The 27,197-nt window shown below is 45.0% G+C and overlaps 1 protein-coding gene across 3 annotated transcripts in view; it reads right to left on the reverse strand.

The window, feature by feature from the left end:
* Positions 1-27,197, reverse strand: part of UNC5D (unc-5 netrin receptor D) — a 451,316-nt gene that overhangs the window by 303,214 nt on the left and 120,905 nt on the right. The gene's annotated exons all lie outside the window — the stretch shown is intronic.

Below are 27,197 nucleotides of genomic sequence, written 5' to 3' on the forward strand. Positions count from 1 at the left end.
AGAAGGGAAGGTGCAAGTGTGAAATTGCTGTTTTTGTTTGAGAGAATGTTCATCTTTAGCATCTCTTGCCAACTGAAAATACCAATTAACTGTCAGATGGGGAGATGTCTTTAATGTGCTTATTCAACCAGGTTAGGGCTTTTGGGGGCTATTCCAGATTCGCGAATGGAATTTGGAACAGGGAAAACTTACTCTGACTTAAGACAGAATTAATTCTGCAGGCTCCTGATACTTAGAATTCCTCTGCTCAACGCTTTACTTAATGGGCTTATGGGGAAAGCTCTTTAGGTGCTAAAGTGTATAATTTTATAGTGATGTATTTGAAGGTTCTCCTCATTCTGTTGGGTGGAGCCCTGGACCTTGATGCCACCATTAGTACATTGGCTTAGTTCCAAGGCTCACATAGCTCTTTGGTAAATATAAGAGCATCCCTGCTGCTTCAGAACAAAGGCCCATATAGTCCAGCATCTTGTTTGCCACAGTAGCCAAAAAGACGCCTCTGGGAAGCCCAAAACCAGGACACCAAATTGCAATAGCCCTCTCCTGCTGTTGTCCTGCAGTGTTGAGTCAGTTGGAAACTGTGAACACAATGCTATCAAATTCAACACATATGTAAAGTGGGAAAGTGCTAGGGAAGTACAACAAAGTCATTTTAACTTCAAAAGAGGAAACTTTTTTTTAAAAAAGTGAGGTGATGTAAAAGGGCTGAAAAGGAAAGTCAGGAAGGTAAAATCTCTCCAGAACGCTTGAGGGTTGTTCAAAGCCCTCAAACTTAATAAGAGCTCACACAGAATATATACACTGATCAGCAATGTACCAGAAGATACCAGCATAGAGTAAAAGAAATAAAAAGTAGTTTTACTTCTATCCATGTTTAATTATGGGTGTGTGTGTGTGTGTTTTTAAAAATGTTTCCCCCTCTATATTTTTAGCTATTATTTTTATCTGTAAGCTGCCTTGTGCCCCTGTCAGGGAAAAAGGTGGGACTTTGTGCAGAGAACACATAAGAAAATCAAAAAGCTGTAAAGGTTCCTATGCAGTCAATATCTAATGAAAATACCACTCACTTGGGGAGTATTCACTTTCATTCTGGTTGCAACAATAAGCAGTATTTGGATGGCTTTTCATAAATGCTTCGAGCACTCCACAAATAATATTTTATTAATAACCGCAACAACCTTGTAATTTAAGGTCAGTATTATCGCCCCTGTGTTACAGAGGAGGAGAGCAAGTTTGATAGGCTGTGTTTGCGTGCCAGTTCATTTCGTCTTCACAACTTTCTCCTAACTGTTAAGTAGTTCTGTGTTATATTTTGGAGAAGCCGCTTTTGGAACTGTAGTGGAGTACAGTGCAAGTTCCATGCTCATCTCTATGTTATATGATTCGGGGGGGGGGGAGGAATCAATTAGGAAATAATATGGAATTGAGTACCAAACCTGCACCAGAGTTGTTTTTCAGGCAGCTTGGTCAAATCTATGGTACAGTGGGCGATCAGGTTGCGAACGTGATCCGTGCGGGAGGCATGTTTGCTACCCGCAGCATTCACAACCCGCGTCTGTGCACGTGCGGGTTGCAATTCAGTGCTTCTGCGCAAGCGAAAAGCACAATTTATCACTTCTGTGCATGCGTGACCGCCAAAACCCAGAAGTAACCCGTTCCGGTACTTCTGTGTTTTTTTTGGAAAAGATATTTATTAAAGTTTTTAAAATATAACAATGAAAATGAAAAATAAAAAGAAACAAAATACAAAATACAACATAAAAACAAATAATTTTCCATAACATATCTTCCTTACGCTTATTTCCCCAGACCTCCTCATACCTCCCTTCTTTGTATTCCACTTCAATTTGTTAATTCAGCAAATCCTTACCATTAAACTTTTACCCATTTGTACACCTTTTTTTTTTCGTATCTCCTAAAGCATTACAGCTGGAAACCCCTTAGTTTCTTTCCAACATCCTTCTAACATTCATCAATTTTACAATATTTCTGTAAATAGTCTTTAAATTTCTTCCAGTCTTCTTTCACCAGCTCTTCTCCCTGGTCTTGGATTCTGCCAGTCATTTCTGCCAATTTCATGTAGCCGATCACCTTCATCTGCCATTCTTCCAGAGTGGGTAACTCTTGTGTCTTCCAATACTTTGCAATGAGTATTCTTGCTGCTGTTGTAGCATACATAAAAAAAGTTCTGTCCTTCTTTGGCACCAATTGGCCGACAATGCCCAGGAGAAAGGCCTTTGGTTTCTTCAGGAAGGTATATTTAAATACCTTTTTCAGTTCATTATATATCATTTCCCAGAAAGCCTTAATCTTTGGGCACGTCCACCAAAGGTGAAAGAATGTACCTTCCGTTTCTTTACATTTCCAACATTTATTATCGGGCAAATGATAGATTTTTGCAAGCTTGACTGGGGTCCCGTTCCAGTACTTCTGAGTTTCGGTGGTCCACCAAAAAAAAAATGCAACCAGAAGCGCCTGTAACCCAAGGTATGACTTTATTGGATTGGAACCTCAAACAGAATAGAGGTCCCACCAGGCCTCAGGTGGATCAGTCCAAAGGCCCATGAAGCGCAGCATCCTATTCTCAGAATGGGCAGCCATATGCCTATGGGATGCCTGCAAGCAGAGCTAAAGTTCAACAGCACATTCCCCCTCCTGAAATTTCCAGCAACTGGTACTCCTAGGCATACTGCCACCAACAGTGGAGGTAGGACACCACTATTGTTTCCCAACAGATTTTGAACAAGATGCTCAACCAAGCCTTGAATAATGCCTGAGATAAGATGACTTTTTCCCTCATCAAAATGGATTAGTATTGTGCGTGGAGACAGTGGCGGGTGAAATCTAAAGATTGTTGCTGTAGCCGAAACGGGAAAAAGTGGTTTTCCATCACTTTTCATCTTCCCTTCAATACACAGCCTGACCTTCAAATTTCAGCATCAACAGCGTCAACCTCCAGGGTCAAGAGGGCTTGTGCAGCCATGCCCAGCACAATTTCAATTTAATGGAAATTCATTGAGGAGTGTATACTTCAATAAAGGCTCAACCTAAAGAAATAGTGGCCAGGGGATTAAGGAAATCAAGCTTTCTTAAAAACAGCTGAGAACACGTCCAAGAAAAAGGGATGGTGATGTCACCTGAGATCCCTTGAGAACGTCCTCTGGCACCAGTGAAGCCTCTTAGCCCACTTCTCACTGCCTTATTTGTCATGGGGTGGTGAGGGTGGTACATTCTGCCTGGAAAAGTACATAGAGCTGCTTTCTTCTCACCTATATGTGCTTCTCAAAGCTCAGATAGGAGCCAGAGCTGCCAAGCTACACTTTGAAAGCATGTAAAGAGGTAGAGTGAAACTCTTTCCCACTTACTCTTTCAGCTTTTAGGGATGGAGGAGAAATTTGATTCAGTAAAGCCTGAGAGACAAGTGGAAGGGGCCAACAAAGGCGGTTGGATTCAGTTAAGGGATCAGGCTCAATACACATTCATATTGGCTTGGAAATAAAGGAAGGTTTCTAAATATGGAACCTAACTAGAAGCTAGCAAAGTTCCTCAAAACAAAACCTACCTTTGGTCTGAAAGATATCATTGAGTAATGGGATGAAAGGGCAACAGAAGACACAAGGCAATTATAAAAAGAGGTCAGTTGGAAGTGAAACATCAATGCTTTGACATTCCCTAGCCACAGATATGAAAAGTGGGGGGAAAATTAATATAATTTTCACGCCTACTTAATTAATGATTTCTCATTAGCAGACTTCCTTCGTAAGATAGTAAAGCATTGCTCCAATGCTCTGCCCAGTTCGACACCATTGAGCCTTCAATAGGGGAAAGGATGATTGCTTGCAAGGATGCATAACAAAGATGACATTTCAAACCCTTGGGGTTGGAAAGGGTCAATGACAAGCAGTGAGAAGAATGTTTTTTGCTAGGGAAACCTCAGGCCTGGGGACCAAATGCAGCTCTCTGGGTCTCTTTGGCCTTCAGGAGTCGACTCTACCCAGACGACATGTCTCATCATCCCTGCTCCATTATCTGCTTGAGAGCTTGCACCTTGTTAGAATGTGTCCTAGAATTCTGATCACGTCTCTTGGTTGTCTGAATGGAGGACAGAGAGGGTTGTGTGTAGAAACAGTGTACAGAGGTGAAATTTGCATCCGTTGTTCCTCCCACTTTTGACTCTGACACCGCTGATGGCCCCCAGAAGATTACCTAGAAGGAAATATGACCCTTGGACTGAAAAAGACATCCTGTCACTGCACTATGGGTTCAGTTTCAGGTGGGAAAGTCATTCACAGTAGATTGCCAATACTACCAGTCATTTCTGTAGGGTTGTCATAGTTTGAATGCCGACTTCTACTTTTAACTATGGATTGCTATGACGACTCTACCCATGAAAAAGAGGACATGTCCTGGAAAAAGAGGACATATGGCAACCCTACATTTCTGACAACAAAACAGAAAATGCAGAGGTTTGTGTGAGAAGGTTCATGGCGCAGAGCTTAGCAGTTTCAGAACTTGCCACTTTATGAGGAAATTGAAGAAAGGGGCTCACAGGCACTAGTGAGCATGAAAAGCTTGGCAAGAGGAAGCCATTTTGGAAAAATAGAAGCCCTTTGTTAAACTAGTAAGGAAGACTAAGGCGCACCTCCATTCCACAGCCTCTCATCTTGTGCACACTGCTGTAGGAGTGAGGTCCTATGAGAGAAATTTAGTTTCTCAAGAGAAAACTGCTGTCAGGGTCTTGGCTTAGGCCCTACAGGCTCTGGGGTGTACAGGAGGTTTTTTGGGTGCTTCTGTCTCACAGCCTCAGGCACCATGGTTTCCTGATTTCCAGCAACTAGCTCAATGCTCTGAACTTGGACTGGATTCAGGGACTGTGATGGTGAACATATTTTGAACACGTCAAGATCCCTCTCACAGGACATTTGATGGTAGATTCAGGGAGGAGGTTTAGTATAGCTGAAGAAAGCTAGCCTCCCACTCTTTCTTGGAATCTTTCCCACCAGACAGTTGATGGTAGACCACCCTGTAGGGGATGGGGAGCTAATGTAGGCCCTGAGGTGGCTTTCCAAATGCTTTCACGTTCCCTCACATTCTTCTCCAAGCCAAACATACCCAGTTCATTCAACCGTTTCTCACAAGACTTATTTTCCCATGCAGCTGCTGACCGTTTTCATCAACCTCCTCTCAGTTGCCCCCCATTGGTTTACATCCTTCTTAATTTGAAGTACTCAGAATGGCACCCACATGAGGTCAATTACATCCACGTGTCATGTGTGCCCCATAGTTCCTTGTCGAGCTGCAATAGGTAAACCAGATCTGAAATGCATCCCCCAGGGAAGAAATACAACTGCTTTAAGTAAGCCAGGATAAATATGGAATTAGTTGAGGATTTTCATGGTAGTGAATGAGAAAGACAGTGTCGATGTACATAATTGTGACATTTTCCCAAGCAGTGAAAAGCTGGCTGGTGACATCAGCCATCAACAGAAAGAGACGTCAACATAGCTGGCATCATGTCTGTCAAATTCTCTCTAAAAGTTGGCACTTGTTACAGCTAATAAAGCCCAGCACCTCTAAACAAAGATGGAACTTGACTGAAACATTATGCCTGTGAAGCTAACCAGGATCTGAATGACATAGTTGGTCATTTTCCTTGCCACGCTGAGGAAAAATGGATTCTTGAAAGGTGTCTGAGGTTTACAGTGTGAATCATTGCCATGGAAGCTGATACCAATGATCAGAAGAGATGTTAAATTGTCAGCTCAGAGACTTCTTTTTGACATGGCTGACATTCACTTGTTATCCCTTCACTGCTGTCTTCCACACAATTGGAGTCCTTAGCAGAAAAACATTTGTTGTTCCCAATCCCAAACACCTATCCGAGAGCCACTGACCAGGTCCAGACGTACCGTATTTTTTGCCCCATAGGACGCACTTTTCCCCCTCCAAAAATGAAGGGGAAATGTGTGTGTGTCCTATGGGGCGAATGCTGGCTTTCGCTGAAGCCTGGAGAGCGAGAGGCATCGGTGTGCAGCAAACCCTCTCGCTCTGCAGGCTTCAGGAAGCTATCCACAAGCCTTGCAAGCCTGGTGGGAGTTCCTGCGGGCTCACAAGGCTTGCGGGCAGCAGCCTGCAGCCCCGGCGAGTGTCCGCAAGCCTTGTGCGCCCGGCAGGAGGTCCCACCGGGTGCGCGAGGCTTGGGGCGGCAGCCTGTCACCCGAAGCACGGGAAGCCCTTCGGAGGGCTCCCCTTGCTTTGGGCGAGTGTCTGCAAGCCTCACGCGCCCGGCAGGAGGTCCCGCCGGGTGCGCGAGGCTTGGGGTGGCAGCCTGTCGCCCGAAGCACGGGGAGCCCTCCGGAGGGCTCCCCCTGCTTCGGGCGAGTGTCTGCAAGCCTCGCGCACCCGGCAGGAGGTCCCGCCGGGTGCGCAAGGCTTGGGGCGGCATCCTGTCGCCCCGAAGCACGAGGAGCCCTCCGGAGGGCTCCCCCTGCTTCGGGCAGGTGAGCGCAAGGCTTGGGGCGGCAGCCAGGGCTGGGGGGGGAATTTTTTAAAAAAATTCATTTCCCCCCCCCCAAAAAAAATGAGGTGCGTCCTATGGGCTGGTGCGCCTTATAGGACGAAAAATACGGTACTTAGTACCAAGAAAGTTGCATTATTATGTGCCTTCAGACTATACTAAGGTCTAGTTAAATATAAATGCTTGCATTTAAGTGAATTACAGTCAGCAGGGGACTGAGTGGTGACACTATTGGCGGTTGCCCACACAGAAGAGGAGACCCAGGGCAGCAAAGTGTCTGGAATCAGATCCTACAATAAATGGATGAAAGAGCCGCATGCATTTTACCTCAAGAAAATTAACAGTAGGCACAACCTTCAAAGATCTCAGGAGCTGTCTCAGGGAAGATGGAGCAAACTTGCTTACTGTTGCTCCACAGAGTAAGTTCTAGACCCAGTGGGTGAAATCTTCAGGGAAGCAGATTCAACAGTGGAACAGACTGCCTTTAGGAGGTGTCACTGGAGGTATTAAATAGAGGTGGGATGGCCACTGGTCAGTGATGTTGTTACTGCATCCCACATGGGAGATCTTGCATTGAGATTAGATTTGACCTCCAGGGTACCAACTCTAAAATTCTACAGTTCTGCAAAACATTTTCTTCACAGAGCCTAAGCACATGCACCTTGTTATAGGCATAGTCACTCTCACCATGCAATGAGTAAAAAAGGGGGGGTTAAAGGGGGGCATTGTTAACCCTGGGGCCGAAAGGTCATGAAATGTAAGTGGTACAGTCTGTAATTTTCCTACCGAAAACCAGGGCGAATGCAGGCTAAGGACAGTGACCATTAAAAAAAGCAATAATTTGTGATAACAAATCTCCCTGGTTTTGCTATGATAATTTAACACCTGAAGTGGCAGACACCCATGACAATCACAGCTGCTGATGATGATGGGCACTCTGTTTATCTCATGTACAGTTGAGAACTGCATAGAAATGTTGCAGGTTGCATCTCTTGCACTACATGACGTGGGGTGTGTGCGTGTCCTGACTGTTGTATTTCTAGGCAAGGCTGGGACAAACTCCCATATGGAAATCCTGGAGAGCTGCTGCAAGTTAGTGAACTAGATCGAACTGAACTAGATAGAGCAATGATCTAACTCAGAATAAGGCAGCTCTCAGTCTCCCTGTGCACTCCCCCATTCATATACAGTGGTACCTCTAGTTACGAACTTAATTTGTTCCAGAAGTCCATTTTTAACCTGAAACTGTTCTTAACTAGAGGCGTGCTTTCGCTAATGGGGCCTCATGCTGCCGCTGCACCACCAGCACACAATTTCCATTCTCATCCTGGGGCAAAGTTCTCAACTCGAGGTAACTCTTCCAGGTTACTGGAGTTTGTAACCTGAAGCATTTGTAACCTGGCTCATTTGTAACTCGAGGTACCACTGTATTATAAAATAAACACACTCCAGGGAAACAATGTAGCAACGTGCTAGCAGGTTCCACCCATGACCTATGCACCTGTGTAGAGTCCCCACATGTCAAAAAGGGAGTGGAGTTCAGTGGTCGAACATCTCTCTCTCTCTCTCTCTCTCTCGGCTTCAGGTTCAATCCCTTGCATCACCAGATGCATGTGAAAAGATCACATGACCAACAGGGGCAAAGGAAGGCTCTCTGTCACCCGGTGTGGGGTGTTGAGGGGCAGGGTGAACTGCCCACAGGGGCGGGGCAAACCACCCAGTGGCGCATGTGCAGCACCGCTACGTATGGCGTCACTCGAGCACCATACAGACAGTGGTGGAATCCTCTGCTCATGGCTGCGGCGGTTCAATGGCAGTGGCTCGCGCCGCCGCGCCTGGGGGCAGCAGGGTGAGCCCCCCGCGGGGTGATGTCTTGTCACCCCCCTCAGAGATGGCACCTGGGGTGGACTGCCCACCTGCCCCCTTCCTCCGCCACTGGTGATGGGAAAGACCTCAGCTTAAGACCCTGGAGAGATGTTGCCACAATGGACTATTTGTTGGTGGACAAATAGTCCAAGCTGATAGGATGCCATTTCCTCTGTAGAGCTGGGGTCCTTTGCAATCTGCCTGGAATGCTACACCACAACAATATGCCTTACAACACAAGACTCTGCTGCAATTAACAAAAGGCATATATTTGCGGCTAGCAGAATGGTTGATAGCCAGGAACCTGATACCTAAGTTAGAGGCACATCTGCACTTTCAAACATATCAGTGTTACACCAGTTTAATGGCCTCTCCAAAGACATCCGGGAATTAAGGTTTGGTGAGTGTGTGGAAAATTTCCAACTAGAGATCCCAAGCCTCAACCCTGCCCCCCGTCCTCATAGGATCCTCGGGAGGGGGGTGGAGAGAGAAAGAGTGCTCGTTCCAGGACAGACTAAAGAAAGGACTTCTTCACATAGTGAAGTCACTCACACAGGAGGCAATGATAGCCAAAAAAGAGAAGACAAATTCATGGTGAATTTGCTTTGCCTGCACAGTCAGAGGCAGGATACTTCTGAATGCTAGTTGCTGGAAGCTCTTGTGCTTCGGTCCTGTTTGAGGGTTTCGTAGAAGGATGTGGTTGGCCACTGTGAAGACAGGATGCTGGACTGTAGATGGGTCATTGGCCTGATTCAGCAAGCTCTTAGGTTCTTATGACTTTGCATAAGGCCTATGCTGTGTTAAATACTGTGAGCTGTGGTGGAGCTACTTGAGCGTTTGCGATGGCTGTTGTCTTTCCTATTTACATTCTCATCTGAATTCTGCATTTAATGTGAATCATTGTTCCATTTGTATTCCTCCCCTCCACCTCCACCTCTTTTTATGCAATGGCCTATAACTAGACCAAATGAGAATGCAATAAAGTATAATAAGGAGACACCCCCCAAAAACACATTTGGGTAAAAAGTCAGGATAAATGAGAGTATTATCTCTTTGTCTAAGGCGGCGCCTCCATGAGACATCATAGGTGAATCACAGTGCATATGGATAAATCAGGAGATTTGAATAATAGGGGTTCTGCTATGCATAGAAATGTCACATTCCATGATCATGTAGTTTCTGTGGAGGAGGTCAGTTAACTGAAGGCATGCTCTGATTCTTAATCACTTTTGCTATGACAAGCAAATGTTGCTGCGCTCAGTAGACCAAATTTAAAGCTAATTACCAGTGCTTCTCGGATAAGCTGGCATTTAAAGCACCTTCCTACATCAATTATGTGTGTCACTTGGAAGATATTCAGGAGAAAAGCAGGTGGCCAGACAAGGCTTTTCCTTTCACCCATGTAAAATCTACCTTATGCTGTCAGAAAATAATTGATCTCTTCAAAGTCAGTGGAAATTGGAGGGAGATGGCCTCCTACTACAGACTAAGGTCCAACACAAAACAGAGTTTTCTCTGTCTATGAAGTAAGACCTCTGAAGAAGACACCCCACCCTGGTTTCTTCCAGATGTTGTTGGGCAACAAATCTCAACATCGCTGAACATTGGCCATTCTGGTCGGCCTGATGAGAAGTGAAGTCCAACAACACCTGAAGCATAAAAAATATTTGCATCAGATGATAACTAACAATAGTCAACACACAGCTGTAAATTGCTAGTTACTTTATGTCAGGGAACTGCCATCGGAGCCAAGAGTGGAGGTAAGGCTCTCCGACGATGCGGGAGAAGGGACCAGCAGAGGGAGAGAGAACACTTCCCTTGGGGAAGGAAATCAGCGTGACACCTGGGAGGAAGGGGAGCAGGGAAGGACTTCGGAGAGAGGGCTCCAGGATGGTTACGTGGGAGCCGGTTGAAGTTTAATCCTTCGAAGACAGAGGTCCTCTGGCTGGGGCGGGATGATATGGGATCGAGGGGGCAACTCCCATCTCTTGCGGGGGTGCAATTAGTGCCAGCACCGTCCATTAAGAGTTTGGGTGTAATCTTCGATACCTCCCTCTCTATGGAGGCGCAGATTATAGCTATAACAAAGGCGGCATTTTTCCATCTCCGCCAAGCTAAGCAGTTGGCCCCTTATCTCTCTCACCCTGACCTAGCCACTGTGATCCATGCGACGGTCACCTCCAGACTGGATTATTGTAACTCGCTCTACGTGGGGCTGCCCTTGAGACTGACCCAGAAACTCCAGCGGGTGCAGAATGCCGCAGCGAGACTCCTTACGGGGTCTTCGCTGCGGGATCACATTCATCCGGTGCTATACCAGCTGCACTGGCTCCCGGTGGAGTACAGGATCAGGTTTAAGGTGCTGGTTTTAACCTTTAAAGCCCTATACGGCCTAGGACCCTCGTACCTACGGGACCGCCTCTCCTGGTATGCCCCACAGAGAAACCTACGGTCTACAAATAATAACACCCTCAAGGTCCCAGGCCTCAGAGAGGTTAGGCTGGCCTCAACTAGAGCCAGGGCCTTCTCGGCTGCAGCTCCAACCTGGTGGAATACTCTGTCACAAGAGACTAGGGCCCTGCGGGACTTGACATCTTTCCGCAGGGCCTGCAAGACAGAGTTGTTCCGCCAGGCCTTTGGTCAGGGCGCAGCCTGACTCCCTCCTCTGGCAACCTGCACAGAATTTTGTTTAATCGGTTGCCATCAATTTGATTTTAACTAATTTTTATAATGAAATATTTTTAGAATGTGTTATTATTTGATTGTTTATTTGATTGTTGTTAGCCGCCCTGAGCCTGGCTCAGCTGGGGAGGGCGGGATATAAATAAAATTTATTATTATTATTATTATTATTATTATTATTCCACAGAGACCAGCAGGGAGAGTCCAGGACCTCCGCTGGCTACGCCTACTCTGCGCAGAAGACTTCCGTGCAGGGAGTCTAGGCGGAGACTTGGTGTCAATGAGTTTTTATGTTGGAAGAAGTTCAGGAAACGCCCACTGACGGATTCTGCCAGTGACTGACACAGCCACGGAGTAAAGGCTGTCCAGCCAGGGAAAGGTTTAGCCAGGGAACGTTGCCTAGAGCATCCGCACACTCTACGCACAAGCAACCCCCAATTCCCTTTGCACTTTACATAATTTGAAAGATTATTTACCAACAAGGCTTAGTTTAATAATTACAATCATACCTGTTTCATATCTCAGAGACACATACCCACATATTCAAGGAGGGTAGTTAACCTCCTAGTTTGACCACATTGACATCTGTCGCCAAGACCGATTACAATCTGCTGATTAGCAAGGTTCTATCTTCATGTTAAGTATCTGCACTATTAAGTTACACAGAAACAATAGCTTTCGATTATATCAGGACGGATGGATTAAGACTATCTTTACACAAATTGGAATATGATAGGGGAAGCTTGTTCAGCAGAAGAACAGCGTTTTATTTACAAGCCGGTGAAATGCCATTAGAATGTAGCTTGTATTTGTAGTGGGAAGTCATTGAGAATAATTAAGTTCTTTGGGAGAATGGAAAACAGCTGGAGTCAGGGTGAGTGCTGAGTAGAGGGAAGCCATGCCTCACATTTTAGGGACTGGTAACCCCAGGGAAATTTGAAGAGTTTGATTTTTGACAAATTCTGACCCAAACTGATTTTATCCACACTAGGGACAAATCAGCAGATACTAATCAATCAATTTTTCAGGGCTCAAAAAATAAAAATCTATTTAAAATGTGTATTTTGAGAAAATACATTCAGTGTCATGTGTGTAGCCAAGGGGGGACAGGAAGGGGCAGTCCCCCCTCTTCCAATCAATAAAAATACATAGCTAACTGAGGTTCTGACCCCACCCCAACAAAAGGCCTGTGCCCCACTAACCAGTGCTGTTTGAATCAATCTGGGCAGATTTATTTTGTTTTGGTTTGTTTTGGTTTTTGGTTTGTTTGTTTTTTTGCCTAATCTGCCTTAGATTTTGGCCCCGTAGAATGTTCTGTGTGCCCAGAGGGAAGTTGTACTGTTGGTTTGGACAGTCATCTATAGTGGTCTCCTTATTATGTTTGATATGTTTCTAAATTCCCCTAAGTTTAGGGCTTTCTTCCTGGATGTAGTTCTTGCGAACAAATCATGGGTTCTATAAGCATCCAAACTGGGCGGGGGTGTGTGTGATTATCTGGCATGGGGAATACTGCTGAAGCTGTCCTACCCAACATTTTGGACAAGGCAACCACCAGTATTTCCCATGATGGGTTGAAGCTTCTCAAGACTGCAAAAGAAAGCCCCTGTGAACACACATACAAATGTAGAATTAAACTGAGCATGTGGGAACACTGAGAATTAAGAAGAACATATGTAGAAGGCTGCTTATATTTTAGGCCTTAAAAAAAACACCTCTCCAGAATACTAGGGTCAAGATGAATATCATATACATTATTTTTGTGGTGGGAACAAGCAGGGGCATATGAAGTGGGGGGCGGAGAGGGTGGGGTGCCACTCTGGGGGTGGGTGACAAGATGGCCCTTGCCTCCCCCCAGCTGTAGAGTAGCCGAGGGCATGCGGCGTCTGTACGGGCTGCCGCTCTCATGCACTGTCCATGCGGGCATCCGTATGGGCTGCCTCTCGCACGGCCATCCATATGGGCTGCCACACGTGTGCACTCCGTATGGGATGCCCCACATGGTCAGTACATACAGACATCACACGTGCAACACCGGGCAGTTCTCCCTGCCCCTCAGCGTTCCTCCACCACTGGGAACAGGGCTGGCCTTACCATGATGCCAATGAGATTCCTGTCTCTGGTGGGACATACGGGGGGGGGGGGAGTCAGGAAGACAAAATAAGTCTCCACTGTGCCCACTAAGATAACCTGCAGTGGAAAACACTGACCTGTCAGCAAAGTTGAAGAGAAATTCAATTTCCAGGCCCTTTGGATTTTCTGCATGCAGTGGCAGATGGCACCAACTCAGCATTCACCTCAGGCAGCACAATGTCTTGGGCCGGCCCTGCTTGGGGTTGGGAGATTGGCGGCTACTGAAAAATGAGCGCTGACCTTGCTGCTGTTTCAAGTGGTGATGGAGAACAGGAAAGTGGGGGAGCTTGCCTACCACTGTTTCTAATGGTGAGGTAAGCATCCCTCCAAAATTCAACCCCCCCCCAAAAAAACAACCCATCACCACCCCAAGTTAAGAACTAAAGAAAAGCACCTCCCCAAGTTCAAATACAATAAATAGAGCTGGGAAGGGGGGGGATTTGGCAAGAACAAAGGAATATATTCATTCACACCATTAGTCATTTAACTCAGTACTGTCTACCCTGACTGGCACTGACTCTCCAGGGTTTCCGACAGAGGTCTCTTCCCAGCCCTACCCGGAGGTACCAGGTATTAAATCATGGGGCATTCTGCACCCAAAGCAGATGTCTACTGCTAAGCTATGGTCTTCCCCCTACCCTTAGAAAAGCGGCAACATCTCCAAAACTGAATTCGATGTTTTCACAGCTTGCACTGATATTCTAGATAGCCTCGATCCCAAAAGCCACACAACAAAAACACCAGGAAATTGAAGAGTCATGGGGGAGAGAGAAGTGGTGATAAAATTCAAAACTGCCTTAGAACTTGCTTATATGCTCCTAATAGGGGCACAGGCATTCTACACACTTCTAAAATGCTAAACCCCCAGATGTCAACATGCTTTGCAAGGATAGCAAAAAAAAATAATACTCCGAATGCCATTTTCTCATGAATAATTGACCAAACCTGTGCACTGGATCTATAGTCTGCCTGAGACAAAGACAGCTCAACTGAAATGAAAAGCAATGCTCTCTTCACCAAATGCAACCTGATCCTAAAATGAGCTCTCTGATGGCCGTGGCTGGTTCTGTTCTTGGCTTCTCACTTTCCCAAGAAAGTTACCCTTTAGAATCAGCCTTTCCTGGGTAAGCTGGGATTCTTTTTTTGGCTGCTGCAGGTACACAAGTCAGCTATCAAATAAATCTCCCTGTTTCAGGATGCTTTGATGAGCAAAGCAAACCCTCTTCAGCAGGGAAGCCAACTTGGCTGCAGGTTATGGGGATGCTGTCCGAGGCCTTGCGAGACCTTAGAAGTTGTGTGAAGGCCCTGCAGTGTGGGTGTTGAGCACCCGCAACAAATGTTTTGTGGTTGCCCAGGCACCCAGAGCCCCCCATACTTGGTGTCCCTGCTGTCCAGGCATTCTAGTCCTCATGCAATGTAGGAAGAGCAAGGACACGCTTTCTAACTCCTGTTCCTACTGCTGTACACATGAGGGATTCTAAACAGCACAAGGAGCTTCCTTGTTTATAGGGGCAGCTTCTCCACTGCATACGCGTTTCTTCTAACATGTGGAAGGTGGTGGGGCTTGGTGAAGGCAATACAAGCGAGGGCGTGGGGCCAGGGAGCACAGCCCAGCTCTCCTCTCACAATTCTAGTCATGCAAGGACTAGAACTCCTGAACAAAACTACAGAGAAGGGTACAATTTTTGGCAGTCTTACTAAGGAGCAGGTCCCAATGACCTCAATGGAACTTGCTTCTGAGAACTGTGGTTCATGTTTGGTTCTCTCGTTTTGACTTCTCAACTTCCTGCTGCCTGATCTTCTACAGTTGCTGCTTTGTACCAAGTCAGATATCAGCCCCAATGGCTCAGTATTGTCTACAACTGACTGGAAGCAGCTCTCCAGGTTTCTGGACTGGGACATTCCCAGCCCTACCTGGAGATATCATGAATTACACCTAGGACCTTCTGCGTGCAAGTCTACTATAGAGATACACACAAAACCTTTGGCATTATGATATCTCACAATGGTAGTGCTGTTTGTGGGAGTTTGGGGACCAGCACACTAAACTCTGCTTCCTCTATCCCCCTTCACAAGTTGAAGATCAATTTTCTGAACTGGGCAGCCCCCTGTACTCCAGGAAACTCCTCACCTGATTCAGAATCCATCATGCAGGAAGCTTGCACGAGTACAGGAAATGTTCAACTTGTGGAGGGTGACCGGGATGGTGACCAAGAGGATAGGTTTTTAGCATGCCCACCCCCACTTTCTCCCATAACATTTGAAGAGGCATGTTGCATCTGGATGCATGCGTGTGTTCATCCTAATGCGTTTTTTTCTGCTGTTTGACTCATTCTCGCCAGCTCTCCTTAGAAAAACAACATTATTAATCTGGTATGTTTATCATTGACTATGGAGTGATTGAAAAGACTTTTGTTCCCAGACTGAGAGACTTATTTGTCAAGCCAGACAGTTTAGTGGTAGCCTTGCAGCTAGCACCAGTGTCTGAAAAGAAGAAGAAGAAGAATTTATAGCAGGAAAGCACAAGCAATTGGTAACAATAGAACAGAACTGGGAGGTAGGGAACAGAACGGGGAGAAGAGTAAATTAAATTCTCAGTTCCTTACCCGTATGATCATCTGTCACTATACAAGTCACATAGAGAATTTTATTATTCTTTACATTCTGTTCTATTGGAGTACATTGCATTCTCAGGACATAATCTAAGGATGAGGAACATGTGGCCTTCCAGATGCTGTTTCACTCCCAACTCTCATCTTCCTCAGACAGAGTGGCCAATGGCCAGGGATGATGGGAATTGTAACCCAAAACATCTGGAGAGCTATAGTTTAGCTGCCCCTAACATAGTTATATAAGGGTTGGTGTTATGGACTGGCTGGATGCAAAACAGTGATGGGAGGCACCAGCTGGGGAACCCCCCAAGGCAATCCTCATGGCAAGAAGGCTCAAAACCAGGGGGTTGGTGGTCAGATGACGGTCAGAGAGAGCAGACTGGGCAGAGGAAATGTCAGAAACTGGGGAGGCAACAGGGTTTAGTGAGCAGGAGGAGCCTGTGGCAGAGAATAGCCCAGACTCAGAGGGGGGTCAAGAGGCAGAGTGGAGGTAGGCTGTTGAAGATGCCAGGGAAATAAAGATGGCAGAACAACGAGAGACAAGATGAAGGAGCCTTAGGCTGCTGGGGAAGGAACCAGGGGAAGTGCCTTAGAGAGCAGTTGGAAAGTGGGGACCTTCAATCCTTGCCACTGCCTCATTGGGGCAAGGACTACTGGGAAAAGTTGCTGTGACAGTTCAGTCATTGTCTGGTCTGTGACAAGACAATATGACTGCACATGTGTTCATTCTTAAATCTGTTCTATCCTTTTATTTTCTCATAAATATTGGGGGGGGTTGAAATAAGAAATTTATATTTAAATATGTATTTCATCAATACTGTTTGCACTTTTGGAGGAAACAACTTAGGCTGAGAACTCTACCACAAAATTCAGAGAAGTGCAAAATCCATGTATTGCTCTATGAGGTGCTAATTAGGTTGGTTTGCTTAAAAACATGACCACGGCCGAACAAATTCTCTTTCTGTAGTTATGTATTTACTTTGCTTTTCATATAACCACTTGATTTATGAAAAACCTCAAAGTTCACAAAAAGGTAAAACAATTATCAAGAAAAATTTGCAACAATAGTTTCAAACTTACAAAAAGGGAATGAGATTTAATTTGGTTTCACTCTTGCATTAACTTCGGACTGACATCATGTTCCAGCTAAAACAAAATACGATCAAATGTTCAGATTCTGCTCTTATTAAATCAAAGCACAGTTGCAGGCTGTATATATTTTTTCATGCAGCAAGGTCCCATGCCCACTGGTGGAGGAACAGAGTGGGTGGGGGGAGAGCACCGCCCCCGGCACCATCGGGGAGGGGGTACCACTGCAGCACACACACCCCGGACATGCACCGTGCACCCACCACCACCACCCTGGGTGCCACACCCCTGTGGGCGGCATACCAGCCATGCCCCCCTGCTCTTCGCCCCCGGTGCCTGAGCATGCAGCTTCGCCACTGCCCATGCCCAGTCCAAGGCATCTCCATTTTAAAGGGTCTGGCAGCAGGTGACTGGAAAGTCCTTTGTCTGCCTGAGACCCTGGAGATACAGTTCTCTACTCTAGAGGGGGAAAGAGCCATTGTGCAATGGTAGGGTTCCAGGTTCACCCCTGGCACCTCCAAGAAATATTGAGAGAGAGCCCTGCCTGAAACCTCAGAGAAAATAAGCACTTCTTCATGCAGCGCATCATTAGACTATGGAACTCACTCCCACTGGAGGCAGTGACAGCCACCCACTGGGAGATTGCTTTAAAAGAGGATTAGATGCATTCACAGAGGACAAGACTATCAATGGCTACTTGCCACAATGGCTGTATTCTACCATCACTGTCAGAAGCATTCAGCTGCTGAATACCAGCTGCTCAGAATCACAGCTGGGCAGAGTGCTATTTTGCGCCTGTCCTGCTTTCAGTCTTCCCAAAAAACATCTGGTCAGAACAGGGTGCTGGACGAGACAGGGCCACTGGCCTGATCCAGCAGGGCCATCTTATGGTCTTCAAGCTGCTGCCAGTCGGTATAAATGATGGACCACTGGTCTGACTATCAGGCAGCTTCCTATGTTCCTATCTACCACCCCAGATGTAGAAATTGTCTGACCTGTCATAGGGATGTCTCCTTATTGTGGGAGATTTGCCAACATCTGTGTTCTTTTTTATACATTGCTTTTCTATACAATGCAACTGAGAATAATGGAAGGCGAAAAAGAAGCCACAAAGAAAATTGCCATAAAATAGTTTGCTGGGGAAACTGCTCCATATATACATATGTTTGAAATGTAAACTCCTTCCTCGGGGGAATTCTCCCTTTTAAAAATTCCTATAGTGATACATCTTATGTTTTCTGCTAGAAAATGTTGGGTTTCCTTGAATGAAGTGTATCTGAGTTCCTGTTGTACTCCCATTCCCCTGGGTTCTCTCTTTTTGCTTTGGATGCCAGGGCAAAAAGGAGTGACTCAAAAACATCCATAAATTAGCTGGTTAGTTTGGAATAGAAACTTGCCCAGCTCAAAACCAAACCTTCCTTCCCTCAAAGTTCCTCTCTAGCTCAGAATGGGGGTGGGGAGGGGGGAAATAGACATGTGCAAAAAGTATTGTTGTTTGCATGTGTGTTTTGCTTTTCAGCTTTTCCTTTCCACTCCCACATTTAGATTTGGCATTTTCCGCTTCTGTTTCCCTTGCTTTTTGCCCTGCATGTAATTTATGTTGAAGAAGCAAATGTCCTTTTTATCCCCTTGTTCCCATCAACAATTAAGGGGATATAGATTTGTTAAGGAGTAGCACAGCATCTCTGTATAACAAAGCACGATTTGGGATGCTCAAAACTATGCATTTTCTTCCAGCTATGATACGATTTAATTTAATAACCAAATGCATTTTATATTCTGCAGGCTCAGAATCTAACCCAGAACTGTCATGGGCAAATAGTAAACCTGAGCGTGCTGTAAGGTCAACCGGCAGTAAACGAACAGCACAAGATAAGGGCAATATATTAGTGAGGCAAAACTCCATCTGAATCAATTGATACTACTGGACTATTTCCAGCTCAATATAACTGGCATATTCCATCTGCAACCAGGCCTATGTACCTGCCCTTGTGTGGCAGGGCACATGTGTGCATATGTAACAGGTACATGCGCTTAAAATTACACGCATAAAAAGAGACAAGACAGGCAGGTGCAACAGTGACAGCTCTCAGATTCGACACTGAACACCGAACCTGTCAGAATCTCCCTTATGTGATTTAAAGCCATTTAATAGAGTGCAATAAAGTACAGAGTCTTCTGCCCAGTCTCTACATATCTCACTGGAGCTGGAGCACCTCCAATTATACCAAAAGCTGTTTTGTCAATGCAAGAGGAATAAATCACGGAAGATGCATTTCAGCTTTAGGAGAGCCAAGCAATCAGCCAATCCATCATCTTCCATCAGTAAGAAATTTAGCAAATAGCAGCGGAACAGGAGTCGATAAAAAGCGCTTAAATACTGCCCTGGCTTTTACTTGCTGTGCTTTTAATTTGGCAAATGAATGCCTTCCGTTGGGCTCACACCCCTGGAGTCTCTGCAATGACGTGGATTAAGTGCTCTGTTAGCTCCACGGTGCTGAATGGATCTCCAAGGTACAGCAAGCTATAATGGCTTTGAAACATTCAGCCTAAATCTCCCTGCTGTTTAATTTCAAGCATTAAAAGGTGATGGGGGGGTTGGGGGAGAGAAGTAACAAAACTCTAGAGATAAAAAATAGACCTTTTTTAAAGGGTTTTTATTTAGTCTGTTTACAGTACAAATAAGAAATGTGTTTCTTGCCAACAAGAAATATGGTTCTAATAATATCTGGTACCTTATAGACCACCCTGCAGATTAAATCAAGTTTAGCCTTAGAATATTCCACTCCCCACTTTCTTAATTAAAAATCATAGTTTGGGAGGAGGGACTGTGCATGTAGGGGGTGTTGTGCAGCAAAGAGTAAATAAAGTTTGCTTATGGGTTACTCAACTGAAAGGTTTAATATTAATCTTCAGTAATTTACAGAGAATGCAGCTGTGATATCAACATTTGTAGATACAAAGAGCAGCCTTCAGTGGAACCAGTGGTCTGCTAGTATTGTTTACCCAAATGGGTATCAGCTACAAGTAGGAGTCTTTTCAGCTACAGTAGTAACTGGACATAAACATGTATTGTGGGCATACAAGAATTCAAGATATCACTGTGATGTAGTCATGCTCCTAGAGAAAGTAAGGTAGCAATCCTAATCTTGAAATAAATGACACTAAATGCATTAGGACTTACTTCTGAATAAGGATGGGCAAATCTGTACACTTCAGTCTCTCTCAGTTTCTCATTTTTCCAATCTTGAGTTCATTTTAACACATTTCAGTAACAGTTTCTGATATATATAGGTTTCTTTTTCAATGTCCTCATGAAAAATCATCAGTAAATTTCTCCAAATATACCTTGCCTAATGTACAAATTTTCACAAAGCAATTGTCCCTGACATAATGCCTTTTTAATGCTTATTTTTGTGGATATATATATTCATCATTATACACAGTTTCCCTTAGTACATGCATTTTTGTACATGTTACTTGGTTGGAAAATGGCATTTCAAAATTCAGAGAAGTGTGAATTTCGAAGGACGGCTGTGTTTCAGTTCATGCATTATTTCGAAAAGTGAAAATTAGCAATTTACCTTTAAATGTGAATTGCATTGAACATGCTCTCACACACAAACCATAGTTCTGGGTAGACACAGGATTACAGTGTAAAATGCTATTTAGTAACAGATGAATTCTCAGTACAGATGAATTCCGAGATGCTTGGTTTTCGATCATCTCGGAAGCCAAACGTTTCAGAAGCCGAACAACAAAAACCCGGAAGTAATTGCTTCCATTTTCGAGCGTGCCTCGGAAGTTGAACGGCTTCCGCTGCGTGTTTTTCTTTTTTCTCAATGGATTTTGCTGATGGCCCCTTGCTCCTTGGTTTTCAGACATTTCAGATGTCGAACGGTCTTCCTGAACAGATTACGTTCAAAGACCAAGGTTCCATTTTACTGCCAAGATGCACGTATGGGGCAATACGGCTATTAACTTAACAAACTGGGCTCCAGAGAATCACAGGGCCTCTTCATGCTAAGAAATCCCTATCTCAAAGGCACTTCTATATAGGCCTTCTTGGCGGCTGCTTCCAGACTTTGGAACTCTCTCCCTGGAGAAGTTAGCCTGGCTCCCTCCTTGTCCTTCCACCAGAAGCTGAAGACCTTGTCCCAACAAGCTTTTGGGAAGCTGCTTTTAATGAGGGGGCTGGTGCTGTTCTGTTTTTGTTGTGAATGTCTGTATGTTTTTAATACACACACAAACACACACGTATATAAGTCTATTAATCCTGAATTGTTTTTAGTAATGCTTTCCAACCTTTTTAAGCTTTGCTTATTTTATCTGTAAGCAGCCTTAAATCCTTGTCAAGGCAAAAAGTGGGGTATAAATAAATATATACAGTGGTACCTCTGGTTATGAACTTAATTCGTTTCGGAGGTCCATTCTTAAACTGAAACCATTCTTAACCTGAGGTACCACTTTAGCTAATGGGGCCTCCTGCTGCCGCCGCACGATTTCTGTTCTCATCCTGAAGCAAAGTTCTTAACCTGAAGCACTATTTCTGGGTTAACGGAGTCTGTAACCTGAAGCATATGTAATCTGAAGCGTATGTAACCTGAGGTACCACTGTACTGCTAATAGAAATTGTTCTGAATGCTTCTGTAGGCAATTGCATACATTTTTACAACCCCGCCCCTCAACTTTCATGATAACAGCTACTACACAGAAGTACACAAGCCAAGTGCGCACTTTAAGAACACAAACAAAAGCTGTTTAGATCAGTTCAAAGGTCTGTGTGGGCACTTTCTGGTTAACACATGGAGGCTGAGGTATGGCCGGGGGTGGATTGAGTAACATCAAGGCTTGGGACCAATGGTGTGAGGGATTCTGCACATGTTTACTGCACAGCCAAAAGCATCTCTGCTCCAACCTTCTGTTCCCCATGGCAACCAGAGCACAGGGAATTAAAACAAGTCTTGCAAAACATCCTTCAGTCACCTTCCTAAGGTTAAACAAAACACCCCAAAACTGGCCTAGAAAGCCTCCTTACATTGAAACCTCTCCCAGCCTGAAGGGTCAGCAAGAAAGAAAGGGAAAATAAAAGTGGTTCTTATTACCTCAGCTTATCATCAAGCTATGTAAGAAAGCAAGGGTGGGCACACTCAGGCTTCAATGTGTGTGGCTGAAGAAACCATGCCAGATATGTGGGACCAAAAGGCTTGTCTTTGCTCTCCAGCCTTGTATGATGGTAGTGACATGGGGAGGTGGGGACAACTGAATAGGGCTGTTGTTGACGGCAGGAGTGATTAGAATTTTGAGAAAACGTCACAAAATCACAACAGCCATTTTCACAGAATTGCAGAGTTGGAAGGTACCACTAAATGTCACTCGTGATCTCTTCCAACTCTGCAATTCTATGATACCATGAAAATGGGCCGCCGTGGGGGTGTGGCATGACACAAAATGGCTGCTTAGAGGGGGTGCCGCAATATAAAATGGCCGCCACATTTAAAGGAGAAGAGGAACACATGTCTCCATCACCCCCATCAATGGAAAAAGGCACCTCTTTGTGGCTCACATCGGCTCAGAACGGTTGGGAGTTTGGGCAGCCACCCAATAAAATGTTATTTTCTGGGGGGTGGCAGGATATGATATCAAGCCAGCACAAACAACACCTGAGCAAGAAGAGCAAAGTCTTTTGTGTATTGTGGATCTTTGAAGAGACCCTTATTGAGACCTTTCCTGGGCACCACAGGAGATATAAGGGGTAAACTGGCACCCATGGGGGCCAGATTGACAGCCTCTGTTGTAGACTCTACAACAAAAACTAAAATGCAGAGACAGGGTATAAAATATTATCCAGGGGCACTCCACCTCGTGCTTATTTCAGACTTCACATTTTCACACAATGTTGCGTGTGGGCGTTTTCTTCTTATAATTTCCATTTCTGTATGTGGTACTTTTTTTCTTGCATATTACATTCCCTATTGTGTGACATGCAATCCGAGAATAGGATGAACATGTGTCCTGCTTTGCAGAAGACAATCCTTTATTTGGATGCATCCTCTAATTGAAGGATGTCTGGTTGGAACCACATGAGGAGAGAGCAGGGATCTTAAAGTTGCCCATCAAGAGTCAAATGCCTGGACATCAGCCTGTCTTCACAATAATGAAATCTATTTGACATCTATACATATAAATCAGCACATGCAAATGTTATGCAAATCAGGATTGCTTTCTGTTTCCTTTCTCAGCAGTGCGAAGGTAACCGCAGTGCCCTGGAAACAGATACAGTGCCATTTGCGCTGACTTTACTTTGCGTGGTTAAATGTTACGTCCTGTTTTGCCCACTGTTATTAATACAAAACTCCTGCTTGCTGCTCTGTGACCCCCCCAGTTTATTCTCATTTCCTACTCCCTGCCCTTATAGAAGTAGTTACATGCTAAAGAGCCAATGACCTGGTGAAAGTTAAGCAATTTTAACCCTGATTTGATTGCAAGAGATTTATGCAGAGGCCGAATGCTCTCACTGAATTCAACAGGATTTGAAAGTGCTTCACTTTGACCAGATCATGCCCTAAGGCACTTTAACAATATTTTTAGAAAGGCAATGAGACTCCCCCCCCCCTTTTTACCATTCCCCAAACACTTGTATAAATCAGAAAAGCTAAACGTAAATGCTCTTAAGTTAAGCAAGCCAGAGAGCCCCAGTTTGTTCCTTAAAAGACACGTTTTATGGCCATGACAGCAAGGTTGTGAAATATCACCTAATGGAGATTGGAGGTGATACAGAGTGGGTTGTAAAAAAAAAACCTCAGAAAAAACCCCAACAACCTCCAAATCCCAGGGTAACAGTTACAGAGCCTTTTCATTAAACACACACAAACACACACACACTGCTGCAGGGGAGGGAGGGAGGGAGGGAGGGAGGGAGGGAGGGAGGGGGAGAAAGAGAATTACTGCCTTTTACTAATACAGTGGTACCTCAGGTTAAGAACTTAATTTGTTCTGGAGATCCGTTCTTAACCTGAAACCGTTCTTAACCTGAGGTACCACTTTAGCTAATGGGGCCTCCCACCGCCACCACGTGATTTCTGTTCTCATCCTGAAGCAAAGTTCTTAACCTGAGGTACTATTTCTGGGTTAGCGGAGTCTGTAACCTGAAGCGTCTGTAACCCGAGGTACCACTATATCCATTCATACACAGTCAAATGAAGTTGTTATTTTCTTTCTCCATTTTCATTTGAATCTCCAAAGAATGCACTATTCCATCTCTGTGTCAGAATTAAGACGTGGATTCAGGTTGAAGTCTTTAGAATTAATTGTTTCTCCAGGGGCCAGTCAGTTCTGTGAGCAAATACATCAGGTCGGAGGGTCATTCTAATAAAACTTTGGTATCAGTTAAGCCGTGCTAATGTGCATCCTCTCCCTCCCTGAGCAGGCAATGAACCAAAACACAACAGCTGGAAATTGCATCCATCTTGTCATCTGTCACTTTGCCTGCTTACCACAGCTGGTTATAGAGTAGCCATGTGTCCTACTATGCAAGAGAAACGTCTGCATCTGGAGGTCTGATAGAGGACAGTCTCCTATTTGAAAGTGCCCCAGGAACCTGTGGTCCTCCAGATGTTGTTGAACTGCAACTCCCATCATCCTCAGCCAGTATGGCCAATGCCAGGGCTGCCTTAAGCATATGCGGCACCGGGGTGCACAGATCTGCCCGGCACACCCCCCCCTCCGTTGCCCAGAATTGCCAACCTTTTTTTTAAGCAGAGGAGCCCAGCGCAACAAACCAGCCCAACAGGCTGTCAAGGTGCACACAGCAGAGGTGGCCAAGTGCCTCAGCAGCAGAGGAGCCCAAGGTGGCAGTGGCGGCAGAGCAAGGCCAGGGTCAGGTGCCGGGGGGGGGAGCCAGCGAGCAAGCAGAGCCCACAACAGTTGAGCCCGAGGTAGCGGCGAAGCCAGCGCCTCATGTGAGCAGTGTGCATGCACTGGGCAGGCCTCTTGACGGCCCACCAATCCCAGGCGCGCAGGCGGGTGGAGCCGGCCGGCTGCCTCAGTGCCCACAGCAGTGTACCAAAGGTTATTGGCATAACACTAATTATTGCTCCGTCTGTGCCTTCAAACTTGTGGTGGGAGCAGCCCGTGAATCTTCCTGTAAGCTCTTCGCAATGTGATAAGATAGTCAGTGCAGCTTTAAAATTCCAAGAAGAGTCAGGAGTACAAAACGTGGGATAGAATGGGGTAAGGTGCTTAAATTTATCTGAGCTCAATATTCATTAAAATAGTCTTTAAAAGGAGTAAGAGAAAATAAAAAGATAAAATCAACGGGCTCACATTAGTAGAGTGCTGTCCGCCATCATTACCGGAAGGGCATTGTCTCTCCACAGCAGAAAAACCTGTGGCGCTCTGACGGGCTCTGCTGCACTCGGCAGCAGCTGTTGGCTGGCCGGGCTCTCTTCAAACCCCAGACTCCAAAACTTGGCCTCGGACTCTCGGCCTGGCGCCCCTGGGAGCCCAGAGCCCGGGTGCCCCACACCCCTAAGGCCTGTGGTTAAGACGGCCCTGAATCAGGCAATATCTGGAGCACCACAGGTTCCGGAGCACATAATTGTAAGAAGGAAGAACAAAGGCTGGGCATTGCTCACCAACAGCCATTCATTCAAGTTATTTCAGAGTTAAGCCTTCATAAAGCAATGGGTGAAGGGCAGGGCCAACTCAAGCCATTTTGTTGACTGGGGCAAAGGACAAGACTGTGCCCCTTCCTGGCAGTTGAATCTTACTTCTGTAATACCAATGGGATAGTGTCCTTCCAAGGGCAGTAGGTTAAAGAGGAATGGCTAGGGGCAGAGGAGTGCAACTGCTGCCCCTTGACACCTGTCACCTGAAGCAATTTATACTGACAGTGCAATGTAAATATATATAAAAACAGAAAGTCAGATAGAGCAGAAGAACTATAGATAAAAACAAATATATTCCATGAGAGATAATATATTCCATGAGAGATACTGAAATTGATAGTCAACATGCTCCTAAGGAAAGGTAAGAGTAAAGATGTAAAGATTGCAGTTACAGATAGGTAGCCGTGTTGGTCTGCCATAGTCAAAATAAAAAAATTCCTTCCAGTAGCACCTTAAAGACCAACTAAGTTAGTTCTTAGTATGAGCTTTCGTGTGCATGCACAGGAAAGCTCATACCAAGAACTAACTTAGTTGGTCTTTAAGGTGCTACTGGATGTAAAGATTGTAAAGGTCTTGTTGAATGGCGTAATTTACAACATCAAATGAATGTAACTTGAAGAGGGTTCCACAAGGAAGGGGTCAACACCACTGAGTCCCTGTCTCATGCGCTGGTCAACCAAACCCATTTCAGGAGTGGACACACAAGCAGGATCTCAAAACGCAGATAACAGATTGTGGGCAAATATAGTTAGCACTATCTGGGCAGCAGACTGAGCAGCCATGAAGGTCATCTGGCCACAATCTTCCCTGCTGTAGTGAAATGTGTTGTATTTCTATTTATAATAATTATTCCTAATCTGTATGAAAATATAACAATAGCCATATGCAATTTTTATGCAAAAGTGTCCTCTTTGGTTATTTTTTTGTTATGTTTACTTTGTGCTGATGTGTAAATGATCACCCTAAATCATTAGCAATTGTCTCCTCATTGCAATAGGGCTTCTCATGTCCTTTTCAGATTTTTGCTCTATTCATTCAAAGAACATTCTGCTCTCCTATATTCATATTCTTTAAACATGGGGAGCAAATGAATGAAGGGGCTTCTCTTTCCCTTAGATGGGAATAATGCAACCAATATAGATGGGTTATGCAAGAAGCAGTGTCTTAAAGGACAATTTTGTTATGTTAGACCCACTTCTAGCTAAGCCTAAAACAGAACAAAAACAACAAGCAGGTCCTTCAGTTTAATTCCTATGTGCTCCCCGGAATTAGCTTACCAACCATCTCACAGTTGATGTGAGCATCTGCCGCATCTAAGTGAAGTATGAAACTGCCCCCTGTACAGTTATCAGAATAATATTGCATTGTAAAAGACAACAACAACAAGGAGGGCACTGTTCTAGTTTTATATGGTTTATTAAACATAATGGATGGACTACCAATGAGTAAAACAGTGACATTAAAAAGTTACTGGTAAAAGTAAAATACAAAATCACAAAGACAGAACAAAACATGCACTTAATAGGTCAGCTGCCCTTTCCTCCAAATGATTTTTTTTTTTGGGGGGGTGCAATTAAGAAACAGCTGCTATTGTTCTTCCATCACAGTATAGAAGAGAAAGATTGCTCAGGT

The sequence above is a fragment of the Podarcis vaucheri genome (genome assembly GCF_965113315.1).
Source record: "Podarcis vaucheri genome assembly, chromosome: 15".
In the NCBI taxonomy this organism is placed as follows: Eukaryota; Metazoa; Chordata; class Lepidosauria; order Squamata; family Lacertidae; genus Podarcis; species Podarcis vaucheri.